Here is an 18,191-nt window from a genome sequence, read left to right on the forward strand (position 1 = left end):
TTTCATTTGTAATTTGAGCTAAAAAAATATATATATAAAAGGAAAAAAAAAAAAAAAAAAGAAAAACGGCAAAAAAAATCTACTCAAGCAATTTTAGATTGGAAAGCCATAACACAAATTAGTACACAAAGAAACAGCAGGCAATCAATTTATCATTTGCTACTTTATTCTTTAGCAATTCGCAGTAATTGTTGAGTCACTTTTGAAACTTGTAAAATTTGATTATGTGAAACTTGGTAAATGTCAGGCTTTGGTCATTTCTGTGCTGTGTTTTATGAGTTTTCTAGAGAACCAAGACTTTGTGAAGGTAGATCCCTCTGGGACTGGCCAACACCCAGCACAAGCACATGCAGATAAAAGGTAGCACAAAAGCCCTGGCACCTCAGCCCCTCCTTCTCTTTCACTTGCCTCTTCCCCTTCCCCCCTTCCCCTCCTTTCCTTTTCCTCTCTCCTCTCTCTTCTTTCTTTCCTCTTTCCTTTCTTCTTTCCTTTTTCCTTTCTTTACCTCCTCTCCCTTCTCCTGCCCCTCCCCTCCCCATCACACTGCAGACCAACATCTCCAAATCAGTGCGTGTCAGCTGTGGTCCCACGTGCACGCCTGACTATCATGTCTCTTACAGTACCCACTGTGTGGGTGGGATATTGCAGAAATGTGATGATGTTCTTAACCCTACCGTTGTGAACCTGCTAATAAAAAGGGTTTTGCATGTGGCAGGATGTGAGAAGCGGTGGTGCCACATGCTGTTATGCAGACCTTACACCTGTTCCCATTTATTCATGGGTGACCTCAAGAGGGCTTTCTATTTTTTATTCTCCACACTGTTCGTTTTTCTGCAGTTGGAAATGAGAATTCCATTAACCTTTTTGGCCTTGATGTCAAATTGAGCTGTATGAATATTGTTTGTGGGCATTGGGTATGCTCAGAGAGGCACTGAATGCTCTCAGAGCACAGGGGACAGAGTGGAAGAGCAGCAAAGGAAAACAAACCAGCAAGATAAAGGAAGATGACTTGTGGGCATCTTATGCTGAGTTTGGGCTCTGCTGGCAGATTTGGAACTGTCTGCTTCTCTCTGACCTGAAACCAGGTCTGTTGTGTGCCTGGGCAATGTTCAAGCACTTGCGTATCACTTGGCAGATCTCTCTCCCACTGCAGCTGCTCCCTTTTATATTGTTTTAACTATAAATAAGAACATGCTGACTTTGCCAGCTTCCAAAACTGTTTCCCTTCCCTTTCTTTTAGCAATTTCAAGAAGATCTACCGAAATACCAAAATGCTCTGCTGCTTCCTGATTGCCCTGTGGAGTAGAAATCAGGGCTCATTTCTCCATTCCAAAGCAGAGTGTGATACTAAGAACTGTTTCTTCTTTGTCCTAACTATACTGGCTACAATCAGACAGAAAATGCCTCTTTTTTTTTTTTTTTTTTTTAATTGGATGAGAGAATTTCTGGAAGAGGCACTTAGCTGTGGGGGAGGCTTTTTTAACAGAGATGTCTGCAGATATGGAGGAAGGTGCAAAATCCCTAAAAGACAAGGTTAACCTGCTCCCATTGGCTTTGATCACAGTGGGGGAATTCAGTCATTTTCCTGCCGCCTTGGCCCACAAGCAGTGCTCTTCATTGGCTATCAAGGCTGAATTGCTTCAGGTAAGTGCATTCTTTCATCTTTCAAGTTAGCCGGGCACTTCGTTCTGCACTGCAGTAAGAGTAAATATTTGCACTGGACACTCACTCTCACCTCATGTTATTTAAGCAACCTTCACACTTAAAATCTCATCTGCTGTGAATAAAATTCAAGTAATCACAGATTGAGGCACAGGGTGGTCAATAATGATGGTATCATGCTTCTCAACGAATTTCCTTACTTTCTTGATTCTCAGTGAATCCTCTTTCTTTTGAAAAAGCGGTTGGTTAATTTGTTGTTGTTGCTGTTTTAATTATTATTCTTTTGCATTGGCCAGGGTGATTCTGCAGCTGATTGTGTTTGGCACGTTTCAATCTCAGCAGTCCAAAACCCAGCCTTACATCAACAGAAGTATGCACTACAAGCCTTATCGTCTCTCACTCAAAACACGTTGTGAACAGGTGTGTATTTCCTTCTGACAAACACCAGAAGAACCAGCTCTTCTGCCTGCCAAGGTAAATCACACTGAGATCTCAGGACTGAAATGATGCTATTTTTCCCTTCGCGATTTCAGCTCCCTCTCCTTTTGTTTACCCACCTATCCCAACTAAGGCTTTTGGCAGCAACTACAACTCTTTTTTTACCCCACATGTTGTGTGAATGACAAGCGAGCGTCCAACCTACTGTGATGATGTTTGTTGGCTATTTTTAGCCTCTCATGCCTTTCCTGTCATGCTATGGTAAAATTCTAGACTAAGGATGGGTTTCGTTTCATCCATTCTATAATTTGTCAAAATTAGTGTTCAACATAAAAGGAAGTATTAAATCTAGGTTATTTCCTTACAGAATGCATAAATTCAGCAGCATGGCTAAATATTAATAACAGCCGAATGGCTAATTCCCTGTAAACTGAGATAGAAGTTTGTCTCTAGGGATCCAGCAAACACTTAAATCACTGAATTATCTTAATTCTAATATAACCTTCCAGAAGCGCTGTGGGGCCAAGCTATGCTTTGGGTTGTTTAGCCTTATCTGGAATGTTGAGGCTATTCCAGACACAGACTGGCACAGAATGCAAAGCAGAGCTGGTCAAGCACGTGAAGACTTGGGGTATAAAAGGATTAACAGCTGCTAATGTTTTATTACATTTTTTCTATTGCAATATTATGAGTGCAGATAGCATCCAGAGCAATGCAGAAAGGGAAAGATGGCATGTAGGAAGGACAGAAATACACCTCTATAATACTGTGTTGAACAGACGATGCAGGCACTAGGAAAATGTATGAAGCAGATAAGTAGCAATTCAGCAGTCTAGTGAGGAAAAGTGACTTACTTCAACCTAAAATTAAACCTTTCATTTTTTACAGAGCAATAGTCTCTAAAATAAAAGAGGAAGACAGATAATAGTTGAAAGTCAAACTAAATGCCTGTTCAACTCAGAAATAGGAATCATTGAGTCATTTAAATTTCAAAAATGTTGAAAGGGCGTATTTCAACTTCTAAAAAAATGCACCTCTTTTTCTGTAGTCTAAATAGCTTGTCACATTAAAAATGAAGCTACAGTAGATCCTGATGATGTAGTGATGGTGTCAGCAATGCCATTTTAGCCAGCTCTGTTCACTGGAAGCTCTCTCCTGAGGAATCCCACATCAGTTGAGTTTGCTCCATGAGCATGTACTGTCTATCTTGATTGCATTTCTTTGCATGAACTGCTCTCTGTGATGAGCCTTTACTTTTAATTCTTTTATATTTCTTCCTCTGTCTGCTGTCCTGCAAGATCCCTGCCATGCTGAATGCTCAATATTACACAGCTCCTACTGTCCTGATTTCAGGAATACAATGCATGCACACTGCACAACGTAAACATATAGGAAAGTGAAGTCTTGGCATGGTGCTTAACCCAGCCCTTATATGGAGACATTTTTGGCAGGAGCAATGCTGAAATGAGGAACAGCCTGCTGCTTTTCATGATAATCCTCCTTATCTCTAAATTATTACTGCAGTGGCTGCATGGCAACATGAGGCAAGGAGACCACCCTCTCCCTTGATAGTCCTTCTCTGGTAGATGGATTTCTCTGTCCTCCCCCTCAAGCAAGGATATCTAATTCTGATTTCTTTCCTATGCTGTAGTGATCAACCACATAAAAGAATGTCTCTGGTTATGTATCCCAAATGCTCTGGATTGACATGTGACTTACAAATATTTTAACATACTCCTTCAAAAGCAAAATGAAGACTTCAGTCCTGTGACACAATGCTCCTCCTGTGGTTTGCATCCTTTTAGGTCATAGTTGTTCTTAGCACAAATTCAGTCATGTTGCCAGTAAGTCTGGTCTGCCATCAGGATCTCCATCACTAAAAAGCCCTAATATGGATAATATTATGGCTCTGACTTGAAGCAGCTGCCCCTACCAGCTAATGTCTGTATTTCTCTTGAACTCATTTCTTAATATTTGTTACTTATTCATTATGACTCCTTGACTACAGAGAGTACATCAAAGCTGAAATTTTCTCTTTAATCAGGGACCTAAAGCATTATCACTCTGATCATGGGATAGCAGCTTTCAAATTTGCTTCTCTGTCCTATTATTGGAATCCATCCTATCATTTAAAGTCCTCTTCTACGGTGGGAAGAATAACCTTTTCTTTTTCAAGACAACTTTTTTTCTGAGGATTCTCCACAGACTTCATGGGCTTACTCCAAGAGTGAAATAGGTTTTTGTAGGGATTGAATCGTTTGCAATAATAATTTGCAGTAATTTTGCATAGCCAAAATCATTTCAAAGATTTTTTTAGAGGTTAAGAACAGAAAGCTATTTTGGCTGTGATTTCATGAGAAATGGCAGTCCATCTCTGCAAAAGGCTGTGCAGATAGTCATTAAACTGTTTCCTTTCACAGGAGAACAAAATGTAGAGAACTGATCTCTGATCACGGTTGCAAGTGGTATATGGGGAAGAGTCTGCTTTTCAGGTTTTTATAAGACAGTTATATCTATGTATAATTGCTAAAATAAAGGTTGCGTTTTTTCTGCCAGATCAAGTAAGAGGTGGAGTTGGAGTTGCTAGCAGACAACATTAGATTAAAGAAAATAAAACCATTAATAATTTCTTCCAGCCTAGGTAAAGTAAACACTAGAGCCGAGTTAGCCCCTGCAATGCTGCTGGTGAGAATTTCATAAAAAGAGAATCGCTGACTAGGAGATGAAACCTTGGTAGGAGGAGAAAAATACATGAGGAAACAGGCTACTTATATTTGTTATCCTGAAATCTGTCCTGAGCCAGCAGCAAGAAACTACGAGACCCTTGTGCAACACAGTAAAAGGTCCAAGAAAATAAGACAGAGAAGGGCTGGAGAAGGTTGCTTAATCCATCCATGCTCAAAACCATGCTCCATGGATTATGCAGAATCCCATTTTCCACTCGTGGGATAACATATGTGGACTTTATAGACATTACCATTGTTAGTCTGTACTCTGCACAAGCTGTGTTGATTTGGTGCAGAACTTATCTTTCCGAGCAGCTCTCAGAAATTCCCTATGAACGTTGCAAATTCTTTTCTCAGGCCTTCAGGGGCTGCCCCAAAGTTCTATCTGCATGACTTCTCTGAGGAGAGTGCTCTGAGCAATCCCTGCTGCTCCCCAACAAGGGGGTGCTTGTTCATACCCTTATCTGCTTAGGGCTTGGCATGGGATGGTGCACGCTCGTTTTACCTTCTGTCTGCTAACAACTTGCCCCTGAGTGTTTGGAATTGGTATAAAGCAAATAGAGTGTGATACCATATGTTAATTCCAGTACGCTTTTTGGCTGATAAAAGTGAAGAGTATAAGCTCTGTGTGAGATTATTTCATATAAATGCATCAAGGCAATTGCATGGACAGGCTGGGAAAGCAGTAGCTTTATCCATTAAGATTTTATCTAAATAATCCAAATGTTATGAAGGAGGAAAAAAAATGAGTAGAAAGGTGGGCAGCAAAATCAAAATGCCTAAAAAATCCATCTGTGATCATGCAAAGATTCTGAATGTTGAATTTTTTTAAAAAAGCTAAGAGATGTTTTGTATGAGGCTGATGCATCAGAACTACTACTCACTTTCAGGGGTGGAAATGAGTATTCTGCCACTGCACATATTTCTCAGGCAAGCAAACGTAAACAGCAAGAGAAAGGATGTTCTGTGGTGCACTTGTTCTCTTGACGCTTGATAGTATCAAATAACCCCCAGTTTTGCCAATAGAAAAAGAGTGAATTTATGAAGAATAAGATCGACTGAAACAGATGACAGTGTTTAAAAACGTTAGCTAATATTGATGTTTCAGTGGAAAGACTCTGAGAAAGCGGCTCCAAATATTTGGTAGATATGGCTGCCACAGGGTTGTTGTCATGCTGGATAAGTCACTCCAGCAATGTCAGAGGTGATCATTACTTCTGTGCTCCTTGTTTTCTGGGTGCCTGACTGATGATCCTGATATGCAGAAATGTGAAGCACTTAATACTTAGCTGCTGCTGTGATCCTGATGTCAGAGCTGGCTGCAAGCATTGCCATGAACCATTCTTCTGTTGGAAACTGTTGACACCGCTGAGATTTTCACAGAAATGTGTATTTCCACTGAACTTGTGGTTGTGAAATTTTGTCAGTAATCAAAGCCCATGAAAGACCACTGCAAAACAGGAGGCTTGGTTTCTGCTCTGAGTCAGCCTATCAGAACTTCTCATATTAATGTAGTTATGTCCTGGGTTAATGGCTATTAAGGGATTGGCAGGGGAGAGGGGAATGAGGGAACCTTTCTTCCTTTCCTTCTCTACGCCCTGTTATTGTTATTAGGGTTTCATTCCTGTTTAAAAGAGTTGGAAATAAGTCTTTATATTTTCCATGGAAGTGGAGATCATTTTACTACTAGGCTCCCCTTTGGGATCCTCTTGGTTCAGAAATCTGTCTCTATGGATTAGACGCTTTTAATCCCTTTTCCCTGTCTCTGAAATCACCATTTCCTCCATTCTGAGGCAGGATTTAGTGTTGCTGAGCCACACACAAAAGAGGCTTGCCTTTCTCCTCCTAAGCTGTAGGTGAAGGCCATTTTGTGGACAAGACTACTTCATTTAACTTTCTCCATAGGTCACACTTGCAGGCCTCTTGTTAACTTTGCTGCTCCTTTTTTAAGCTGATATGCCTCCAATTTGTTCAGCTTTATTTGATGATCAGGATCAGATACAGCACTCGAGCTGTGGCCTCTCAAGTCCGAGTGCACAGGTCTAATGAGTTGGTGTGCTTTATGTGGAGTGCTCTCAGTACCAAATTATATTCTTCCTAATTTTTCCTAATAACCAACTCTGGAATTTTTGAGTCATTAGGAACTTGCACTGAAGGTAGTCTGCTTAGTTTGCAGGTTCCCAAATCATCCTTTCTTCACTTTTTGATATTAAGCAGTGAAATTGTGCTTCTGCCTTTGTCCTCTGGATTTCAGAGGTCCTTCATAATTTCTGAAGACAGTTTTTAATGTTTCAAATAATTATTTGGCTGTTACTTGGAGTGGATTCATCAGTTACTGCTAACCTGGATATACCATTTAAGCTGTCTTTCCTGCCTTGTGTTCCTATAGCCCTCTTAAAATTAACTGTGTTAAGTATCTGATTATAATTAAATTACTCTGAGAAGGCTGAAGCAACAAAGACTGAATGAATTGATATTCTCTATGTCATTTTACCTGTTTTCCTCCCCTTTTAATGTACCTACACTACTTTCCTTTGCTGTGATAACATGGATACTATTTGCCCTTCACCCCACAAAGGCTCTGAAAGTAAATTAATGACTGCACATTAAACACTCAGTTCCTATAATGAAGAAAGGAAAAAGCCTATCAGGAAATGAATGGCACTTCCAAGATGGGTTTTGCTATTTTGTGGCATACGTGCATTTAGAGCCACATGCTCACAAATAAAAAAGACACGAGCTAGTGACTCAGTAATTGAGTGCCATCTATCCTGGGCACTGAAGGAAGCACAAGTCCTTGAGCAAATCAGTGCACAATCATGCCCTAAAGACTGGATTATAGTTCACAAGCACATGGAGCAAATTAAGGTGGCACAAACAACCTTGGCTCTGGGGTTTCCTGATTAGTGAATGTTTCCCATCACGACTTTGTGTGATGATGGTTGGAAGAGGAATAGGTTTCTTCTCAGAAGGTGCTGTAATGCTTTGGAACAGGCTGCCCATGGAGGTGGTGAAGTCACTGTTTCTGGCGCTGTTGTGGTTGTGGTACCAAGGAACGTGGTTAGTGGGCATGGTGGGGGTTGGCTGACAGTTGGACTTGGTGACTTTGGTAGTCTTTTCCAACCTTAATTTTTCTATGGTGAAATACTCGCTCTGGTTCAAGTACTGGATAGTGTCTTGTCAGCTTCTTCAAAGCACTGAGTTCTTCCTTGCCTTGGAATGAGTTAGATCCCTCCTAGCCGAGATGGTAACCAGTACCCTATTGCTCTTTGTTTTTGTATTTCCTAATCTACAGACAGAGAATAATGTGCTCTTAGTGACTAGATAGATTTACAGCACTTTCTATCACCTCTTTCTGCAGTGTCTGATGAATGCATAATTGTAGCAGGTGGTCCTGCTCTCTTCTGGAAACATTTGGAGATAGTAATCGTGTATTGCATAGCTCTTTGTGAGTGTATATAATGATGTAAACTATAAGTGAAAATTATTTTGAAGTGAACTGAGGCCTCGAGCTGAAATAGCACCAAAGAAGCTGAACCCGTGCCATGAAGATGACTGCCAAAACTCTTCTTTGTAAGCTCTTTGTTTCCCAATATTGTTTACTTGAGATTACTGGGGACCCAATGCCAACCTGACACAACGTGACTCACAGCAGCCTTTTCTCCAAACTGCAGACATTTCTAATGTTTTTTTATGGATCAGTTCTTCCTCGGAGAGCACTACAGTGCTGACATCCTGGTTGCCCTGTGGCTTGTGTGACCATTGGTTTCGTGACTTGAATGTAGCATCCTCCTATCCAGAGGGAACAATTTAGACTAAACTGGCTTTGTAGTAACAAAGATTTCCTACAATAATGAAATTCTTACCTGATGGCGTGTAGCAAAATTAACACTTTATTTTCTGCTGAAGAAGTATGACTAATTACCAGAGTGGGTCTGGAGCTGACCTTGCTTTTCTCCCCAGATATTATTTTTTCCTCCTGTTGTCCAATCTGGCTGCTGGAAATTTGACTCATGGGCTGCCATTCGACCTCCCTGCCCAAGAACATAAAATTAATTGAACATGCCTGACTCTGTGTGTGTGTTCACTAAAAAGACTGTCCATTCCAGCACAAGTCAGTACAGCATTTGCATCAATATGAACAGGAAATACCTAAATAGAGGGCATGAAATTTGTGCACTCAGCCTGCTATACAAATCAGCTCATTGCACATCTTCTCCTTGTCCTATATGTGTAGCCTTTTGTCTCCCATGTCCTTTCCACTTAATTTTAGTTTGCCCTCTACTTTCACCTCCATTACCGTGTTATACATGGGCAGTTGGTGATGTGACTCAATCACATCAGCCTCCTCCCGCTGTTTTACTTCAATCATCTCCAACCTTTCTCCACTGAGCTGATGATACTTTCTCCTGTGCCATGAAAAAACAATATGATAATGTTAGCATTCTGCATGCATGATTTCAATCACATCTCATGTAACCAGTCACCTGGCTTGTTTTTATTAATGAAATCACCCTTGTTATCAGTTTGTTTTCATTCAGTTCCTACAAAAAGATTGCTCACAACTTGAGTCAAGTCAGACATTTCAGTATCTCTGTCAGGAAGTCAGTAAAGATAATAAAAAGGAATATGTCCAGATCAATCTTTGGAAATGTAACATTTAGGAGCAGAGATGCTTCTGATAGCTCTCAGTCATTTTGCAGAACATTAAAAAAATAAAACAAACTGCTGTTTATTCATGCTTTTGTATTGCTCCCGTGCAATACATTCTGTATTGCATTTTATTCCATTCTATAAGCGTTTTGCATTTTATGATATTCTGCTCTCAGAAGTTTTCTTCCCAGGAAGAGTAGCAGAAAGCTGAGCGAGACAGTCACTCCCCTGACCCAGCGGCTGGGTCCAGCTGCTATCACAGCTGCAGAGTCCTCCAGAGAGCACTGAGAAATGGGCCCTCCTGCTGCCATCCATCCCTGGGTGTCAGGGTGAGTGCTGCTGGAAAAAGGAGGTGCTCCCCGATCTCCATTCCCTCCCCAGAAGAAAGGGGTCGCTGCCCCATGCAGCGTGTGCCCTGAGATCATCTGTTGTTTTTTTGCATCCGTGTTTCTCTCGTGAAAGGAATAATTTTTTGCAATGTCAATTGGCAATATCTGCATCATTATGAAGCTTTCCTGGCACTGCTTCTGCTGATTGATGGCTGTGAAAATGCAGCATATTTCATTTTCTTTTCCTAGACGTGAAGCCAGCTGCTAATGGTTTTCACAGGGTGAAGCTGGCAGCTGCAGGATCAGGTCTCAGGGCTCTGAAACATACATTTGCAGGAGTGCCACCGGGGTTTTTGGCTATTTTATTACTTTTGTGAGAAGTACTCTGAGCAAAATAGGTGTCTGGCTGCATATTCTGGGGTCTGATTTGGGAAACTAGTACCAGGTCATTAGTATCAGATGGACACAATCACAGTGATCTCTCTTTACAGCTCTCTGAAAGAAGGTTGTGACAAGGTGGAAGATAGCTGCTTCTCCCAGGCAACAGCAATAGAATGAGAGGCGATGGCTTTCAGTCGCTCCAGGGAATGTTCAAGTTGGATATTAAGAAAAATTTCTTCACAGGGAGAGTGGTAAGGTATTGGTACAGGCTGCCCTGGGAGGTAGTGGAGTCACTGTCCCCAGAGGTGGTCAAGAAAAGGGTAGAGGTTGCACTGAGAGGTAGACTTGGGTTGGTAGTTGGACTATATGATCCTAGTGGTCTTTCCAACCCTGATGTTTCTATGATCTTGAAACCTTTCTGTGTGCAATTAAAACTTCCCTTGCTTGTTTTCAGAAACACATCAAAGCCTGTGGTTGACATTTATCTAGTTTTATTCATCTGGCTCTTGAAGTCAAAACAGAAACTAATGCATAAATATTACCCTTTCTGTTAATTGTGAGTGCTTGCTGAAGGTGGAAACAAACAGTCAGTGCATCATTAGTGAGTAAGAGCAACACTGTGACTCTCTGCAGACACCAAACCAAATATTTTCTTACAGGGCTTAGATAAAATAGATATCTATATGTGTACTTGTTCCTTCCTTCTACAAAATGGCCATTTGATACCAACATGTGTCTGTCCCACCCTGTTTTCCTGTATTTCATTCATGATACGTGGCTGAGGCCATCTGGGCTATGGAATTGCCATATTCCTTCTTCAGGCCATATATATCTCCTTCTCTGAGAATGGCTCTCCGTGACTACTAAGCATGTGATGGGGTTTGGTCCCACCTAGCTGTGTGGATGGAAGAAGCAATAAAGGCAGATGGGCTTTGGCATTGCTGCCTGTTATTCACTAGGCTGACTCTTAGCAGGTCAGGCAGGATGTTTGGCTTTTCTTCGAGAAAAGTAAGACAAAATTGTTTGGTTTTCTGGGAATTCCCAAAAGCAGCAAGAGAATTTCGTAATCACACAGAAATCAAGCAAGCACAAATGTTGCAGTGTTAGCTGCTCTGTCCCAGGAGATCAACCTTGCCACACAATTGAGCAATTTTAAACAGGAGAAGTAGAGTCTATAAGAACTACCCTAAATCTTCCTCACAGTTAGGAAAGTCCTATTTGCTTAATTTCTCATCTATATGGTCAACCAAAAAGCATTCATAGTTGCTAGGAGGCCAGAGAGTGGATCTACAGTGTACATTGCTATCTCCTGTGGGGCTTTGCAGGTCAAGTTCTCTCTCATCAGTGTGTGCCACAGAGGCTTTAGATAAGGAACTGGTGAAGAATAGCTGATCAGAAAAAGCCATTATCTCAAAAGACTGATATTTACTGGATTCTTGCTTTTTAACTTTCTAGCTGAGTTACAGAATTTCCTTTATTGCTGCACATTCATTTTCTTCCTTTAAAAACAAACAAACAAACGAACAAAAAAATCAAACCAAATACAATTGAACAGAGTATGCTCAGGTCTTATCCACCGTTATCTAGAATTATCATCAAAGAATCTTTTAAGTCCTGTTCTCATACAAATGAGACTTGCGTACTTCCAGCACAGAGCAGCACATTAGCAATCCTGAGAAATAACAATAGAATTGGGTTAAGAAAGAGAAAGACCAGAGCATACCGTCTGGTCGCACTGTTTCCAATCTAAGTGAAAATGTACTTTCAGTGCTGAGAATACAGTAGAGCAACAGTTAAATTAATGCCACTGCATAGACTTCATTTGGATCCCTGCGTACATGTTCAGATTTGTACGAGCAGAGGGAATGGCTATTAGGATAATCAGGGGGAATGAAGAGCTTGCTTTGTAAGTAGAGATTAAAATTAATTTGCTTAGCATAGCAAAAGGGAGAGTGAGGAGGCATTTTGTGTTGCTGATATGTGCACAGAGGGAAGGGAGCTCTGCAGGCTGAAGTGGAATGGAGTGAGAATATCAGTTACAGGAGTGAATACGAACATACTTAGGGTGCAAAATAGGAAATTTCTACCTAAGGAAACGTAGAGATTGAGATGGCTAAAACAAAAATCCTACTTCTCAGATGGATTTAGTTGTGGCTTTTAATAGCAAAGAGATCAGGCTAAGCACAAGCACTGGTATGGGCTATAAAGCACAGCCTTTTATAATGTTGCTAAAGGACAGCTGCACAGTAGCATTTCACCACATCCTTCTTCCACGTGGCGCTAAAGAAACAAAGACACCTCCAGCACAGCACATGGACTCCTGTAACAGACTATCCCACCCCCTCTTTTGGATGAAATACTTGAAAACTTGGTGTCTGAAAATTAGTATGATGTATAGAATCAACTTGACAGGTTACTTAGGTATACTTGTCAAAGGGAAGATATTTTCATATTACTGCCACTATCGAAGCAGAGAAGTTGGAAGGTTCTGATGCAGAAAAGTTTTGCAATGCTCACCTTGCCCTCAACCACCACAGATTTGATTTAATGCCTTTAAGCCACATTAATGTTTACAATAGTTCACTTTTCGATAAAAAAAAGTTCAAAATCTATTATCTGTTTTGTTATTTTATCATCAATCATTGAATTTTTGTTGGGATTTTTTTTTTATACATTCACCATCTTACCATAAATATCCTGGAATATAAAAATGTCTGATTCGTAGACTCTCGCTATGAATAAATTAAGCTGGATTTATGAGACTTATGGTCTGTTCTTCCTCAGTTCTTTGGAGTGCTTTGTGAATGTGCAATGAGAGCTCCTATTTCTTAATATGGAATTTTATTGCCACCATGTAACTGGGTTAATATGAGGAGTATAAACAGGGATGTTCATTTGCTGGTGTGATGTTTCAATACGGACATGAGCATATGAAGTTAAAAAATATGAACTGAAGTACAGGCTGTATTACTTACTGGCTACGTGGAAAGAAAAAACATTTCTAGTGCTGAAGAAATGATAGATTATGTGGGAATTGTCCTCTCGGAAGGGGAAGGAAGATTTCCAATGGCAGGCATTTGTATCTGGTTTGATTCCTTTCCTTAGTCATGATGTTGATTTGACAATCTTGAAGCTTGATAATCTTTAAGGTGCCTTTCAACCTAAGCCAGTCTATGATTCTATGATTTTTATTCTGTTTTTTCAGAGTTGAGAGAAAATGTCAGACTCAGTTTCCTTTGACCCTAAATCTAAGAGCAGAGCAGGTATTCCGTACACAACAGGCAGGCAATTTACTTAAAAGGTTAAACACCTCACTAGCCTAGAACAAAACTTCATCACCGTTGCAGCCATTTTGGTTACTCTGTGATGTCAGATGGAGAACCAGCAGGTTATTGCTATATTATGCTTCATTATGAAATCCAGTCAGATTAATGACTTTGAGGCCATTTGAGATTTACATAATTTATATCGATGACTTGCTGCTTAAAGTGTTTTACTGAATCAGGAAATAAACTGTAGGTTTTATAAAAATATCATAATTAAAAATTGACTTGTACTAACTACTGGCTTCAGGAATGTGCATGAAGTTCAAGTATGATGGATTGTTTTGCTCAGTGCAAACTATAAAAAACAAGAGAGACTTATGACGATAATAAAGCTTTTTGGGGGAGTGGTTACATTATCAATCTTTATATTGAGCCAAATGTTCCTTGCCTTTCTTCTGTGCATATTTTATTGACTTCACTCGGACCAGCTGCGAGAAGAGAGCAATATTTGCATTCTACTGAAGAAACATTCAAAATCAAAATATCTGTACTTTAACCAAGAAAAAAAACCTCAGAATCTAGAAATCAAACACTTATTTATTTCACTCCAGAATTTAGCAAACTAGGTTAAATCATTTGCTAGAAAAACAGAAGGGCAAATTTCTTGACTTTCTTCACTTTAGAAATCAAAATATTCAGGTGGTGAATGTTATTTTTTCATTGCTTTGGTTTTTTCAGGGAATCAGTGAAGAACAGTGTGTATCTGTAATATGTAAGGCTGACACCAATATTTCTTTTGAGTTGGGTTTTTTGTTTGATGAAAATGAGTTTGAAAGTATCTTTTGGGGTGTAAAAATGAGCCAAAATTTGTTCTCTATATGACTGCCATATTTTCAGAATTTAAAAAGGGATTATAAAAAAGGAGGGGAATCAACTTTTTACTAGGGTAGATAGTGATAGGACAAGGAGCAATGGTTTTAAGCTCAAGAAGGGAAGGTTTAGATTGGATGTCAGGGGGAAGTTCTTCACATAGAGAGTGATGAAGGGCAGGAACAGCCCAGAGAGGTTGTGGATACTGCATCCCTGGAGGATTTCAAGGTCAGGTCAGGTCTGGTCTAGTATTAGATCTGGAGGTTGGTGGCCCTGCATGTTGCAGGTGGGTTGGAGATTCATGATCTTTGAGGTCCCTTCCAACCTAAGCCATTCTACGATTCGCAATGAAATTCAGCAGAGCTGAATAAGAACAATGGCTTTGGATTTAAGATGGAATTGTAAAGTTCATATATAAGAAACTAGACAGTATCAAAACATCACACAGAAGACCATCTTACGATTATTAATGCAAGAGGAATGTATCTATTAGAAGAATGACTCTTATTTGTATGAGAGAGAGTGTACAATGGCAGGAGCAGGGTAATGCTAGCTGGAGGCTCATTTTTTTAATCCAAGCCTTTTGTATAATGCAGCAGTGCGTGCACAGCAAGGGGAACTCTTTCATGATGGAATTACATGTTCAACAATCTGTGCCTCACAGTCACAGAATACAGTGGGCATGCAACAGGAAGAAGGACTTCCTTCTGCTACACCTTCATGAAATGGATTTGAAATAAGTTTGAAGGTTTGAAATAAGTTTTGATCTGTACACCGGATATCTGTGATAATATCAGTGTATTTCCCCTTAATATCTACTTTTTTCCTCGGTGTCACAGCCCTCATTTTATTCACTTACTTCACTGGCAGGCCTAAAAGAAGTTGGAGAGGGGCAGGGAGCTCACATGTTGCTTTTCAGCTTTGCTTGGGTTTCAAATGAACCATGTGACACTGACAGGCTCTCTAGATCTTTATTTCCCATTTTCCTTAATTATGGCCAAAATTGCATTGATAAAATCTTCCAGATGCGTTATCTAAGCTTCAGAAATAAATAACACGTTGGGTTCACTTTTGAACTCACTCACAAAACACATCTCTAGGGGTCACCAGAAAGAAGAAAATATTGTATTTAATCTGGAATGCTTAGAAGTCTACTCACTGCTTTTCAGCTAACCTTCTGTAGGGGATAATTTAGTTTTCAAAAACCAAGACAAATTATTTTTCTACAGACAGCAGGTATTTCCTCCTAATGAAAATGGTATTATAGCATGCCCATGGTAAAAGGAGAGAAAAAAAAGGCTGTGTGCAATTTCCCTATCATATAATTGCTTGCTGAAAAAACACTCTGATGTGAAATTTTACTCCAAACTCAAATGAGATGCTCTCTGTTCTGTTTTACCACCCTGTGATAGGATACTTGCTAATATAGCCCTATGAATTTTAATTTTATTAGGTGGGCTTCAACAAAGCAGTAATGATTTGGGATATGTAATGCAATGGAAAACACAACAGTGACAGCAGAGTAGCAAGATCCCAGGCTGCAGCAAGTGTAGATTCACTCAAACACAACAACAGTGAGCACAGAAACAAGGGAAAGAAGGTGCTTACCTTCAGAAGGTCTCAGGTACGGAGGGATCTCCAGCAAGATATCTTTGCATCATCTACCAACCTTTTATTGAGATCTAGGAAGGATCAGATCCTGGCTCTAGCCTTTCCAGTCACTCAGGTACATTGTTTGCACCTGAGCTCCCCTGGGTTGGCCCTGCCTTCCTACCAGGTGCTCAATCACTGCTTCAAGCAGTGACTTTGCATTTCCACTATAGAGAGATTTCTCCAAGGGTCTACAAAGGGACAGTCTGCTCAGGTAAAAAGAATGTTTTGCCACTTTGGTGAAATTAATAAATATCTGTCCAGAGAAGCTGTGGATGCCCCATTCCCAGGGGGTGCTCAAGGCCAGGTTGGATGGGCCCTGAGCTGCTTGGGGACACCCAGCCCCACAGCAGGGGTGCTGGAGCTTGATGATCTTTTCTGCCCCTTTCAACCTAAGCCATTCCATGATTCTCTGATTTCATAAGATAGCACAGGTGAAGTTCATTGGGCATTCAAAGCAGAGTTTGGCTCAGCACTATTTTCTTGCTCTCTGCCCTTTTTTATTCCTTCTCAGAGCTGCACAAAGGCAAAACTTCCCTGTGAGTCACGGAGGCCATTGGCCAGTTTGTCTAATGAAAACTGAGTAAAGCATTTTTTTACCCAGATTCATCTACTTTTTTGCAGTGGTTTGAAGCCCAATGCAGCAGAAGCAAGAGGGCTTCAGAGCAGAGACTTGCTGTGCCCAGCAGAGCTGCTGAGTTTCCTTTCCTGGTGGTGCACAGAAATGCACATCCTTCTGTGCTTTGTCTTTTTCTCCTTCTGTCTAAATAAAACTGATATTGCTCTCCTTTCCCACTATTTTTTATAGCTAATGAAAAAGCCCACGAAATACAAAACTGCTCCTCATGCTATTGTTGCTTTTATATAGTGCCTTTTCCCCACATGGATGCCAGAAAGCACTCTTAAAATCAAACTATATGAAACAATAATTTCTACCAGAATGGAAAAACATGGCAGCAAATAACAGTGCACTTCAGCTCCTGACAACACTTCGGGAAATTAAGGTAGCTTTAAGGAGCAGGAATAATCCCAAGGCCTTAAAGAGGTTAAATGCAACAAAAAGCTTAACAATTCACATCCCTTTATATACAGAATTTACTCAAAAGCTCTCCATCTAGCTGCCTGCTGTGTGCCAACAGATACCTTCTATTCCCAGCTCTGGAGCTTTAAACCGAGTTTCCCATATTATAGGTTCTCTTCCCTTCCATGAGGTTGTGATTTTTATGAAGAACAAATTAAGTTTTGTCTATCTGAATGCAAAATGCCCATTTTCCCCATGCCCTCTGTTAAGCACAAAGCAGTAGGGTATGCAAGTTACACTGTGCCTTTTGTTTTCCAGAAAAGGTCTTGATTTCATTAAAAAAAAGTTGACAATCTGCACAAGTGGGCATAAATCACTGCTTTCTGCAATTAGATATCACTGAAATATGACAGTATTGAAATTTAATACACTTTTTATTTATTTTTTTCATTCTTTAAGAAAAAAATTGTTCCTATGGGCTAGGTCTGATGGAGAACCTGAAGGTCTGATTATTTTAAAAGCTGTTAACAAAAATGTTCGTAGAAATGTGCAGTTTTTAAGAGCACCTGTGCTTTTTGTTGCTACAGGTTTCATCTTTTGAAGGGAGTTTTGTGTGCATGGGTGGTTGGTTATGACCAAAACCACATATTGATCAACTGAATGGTCGGTCTATCTGCCTGTACTGAAACTGAAATTTTGGTATAAATAGCAGATATACATAAGAGTATAGTTACACTCAGCGAATGAATGGACCAGTGGTCCACTGAACTTATTTACACCTTTACAGTAGACAAAGACATGGAAGAATGACGTTGAAGCCCTCGTTCTAAGATGTATTTAATTACTAATGGAAAGTGAAACAGTTCGAATAAGAAACCTACAGGTTTTCTCCCCTGACATAATCGATAGCCTAGTTCTGAGGGCACTTGTCTGTGACAGAAGAGATTGATTCAGCTCCCATACACTAAAATGCAACATCTTTCCTGTCAGGAGTGATTAAAAAACATCAGCCGTCAGTTAGTGCTTTGGGGTTCTCTCCGTTTTGACTCAGTGGAAAAATAAATTCTTTTAAATTGCTTTCAATTGTTAAAGCAATCAGATAGAAGAAAAACTTCCTGCATGGATCAACAGCAGTTACCCAACCTGAGGTTGGTTATCTTTGGGAAGTCCCACAGTTTGTAAACTGCTATGCAAA

The 18,191-nt window shown here is 40.2% G+C and overlaps 1 protein-coding gene and 1 long non-coding RNA gene across 5 annotated transcripts in view; one reads left to right on the forward strand and one right to left on the reverse strand.

The window, feature by feature from the left end:
* Positions 1 to 18,191, reverse strand: part of LOC100542745 (von Willebrand factor D and EGF domain-containing protein-like) — a 164,803-nt gene that overhangs the window by 137,992 nt on the left and 8,620 nt on the right. The window lies entirely within an intron of this gene.
* The window catches only part of LOC146544021 (uncharacterized), a 37,588-nt gene continuing 19,990 nt past the window's right edge, over positions 594 to 18,191 (forward strand). Inside the window, exons 1-2 of one of the 2 annotated variants that reach the window (XR_014884312.1) lie at positions 594 to 1,644; positions 1,959 to 2,136. This is a non-coding gene — a long non-coding RNA (uncharacterized LOC146544021). The remainder of the gene's footprint in view (positions 1,645 to 1,958; positions 2,137 to 18,191) is intronic. The other variant, XR_014884311.1, reaches the window with a different exon arrangement.

Source organism: Meleagris gallopavo, chromosome 7 (genome assembly GCF_905368555.1).
Source record: "Meleagris gallopavo chromosome 7, MGAL_WU_HG_1.1, whole genome shotgun sequence".
Taxonomy (NCBI): Eukaryota; Metazoa; Chordata; class Aves; order Galliformes; family Phasianidae; genus Meleagris; species Meleagris gallopavo.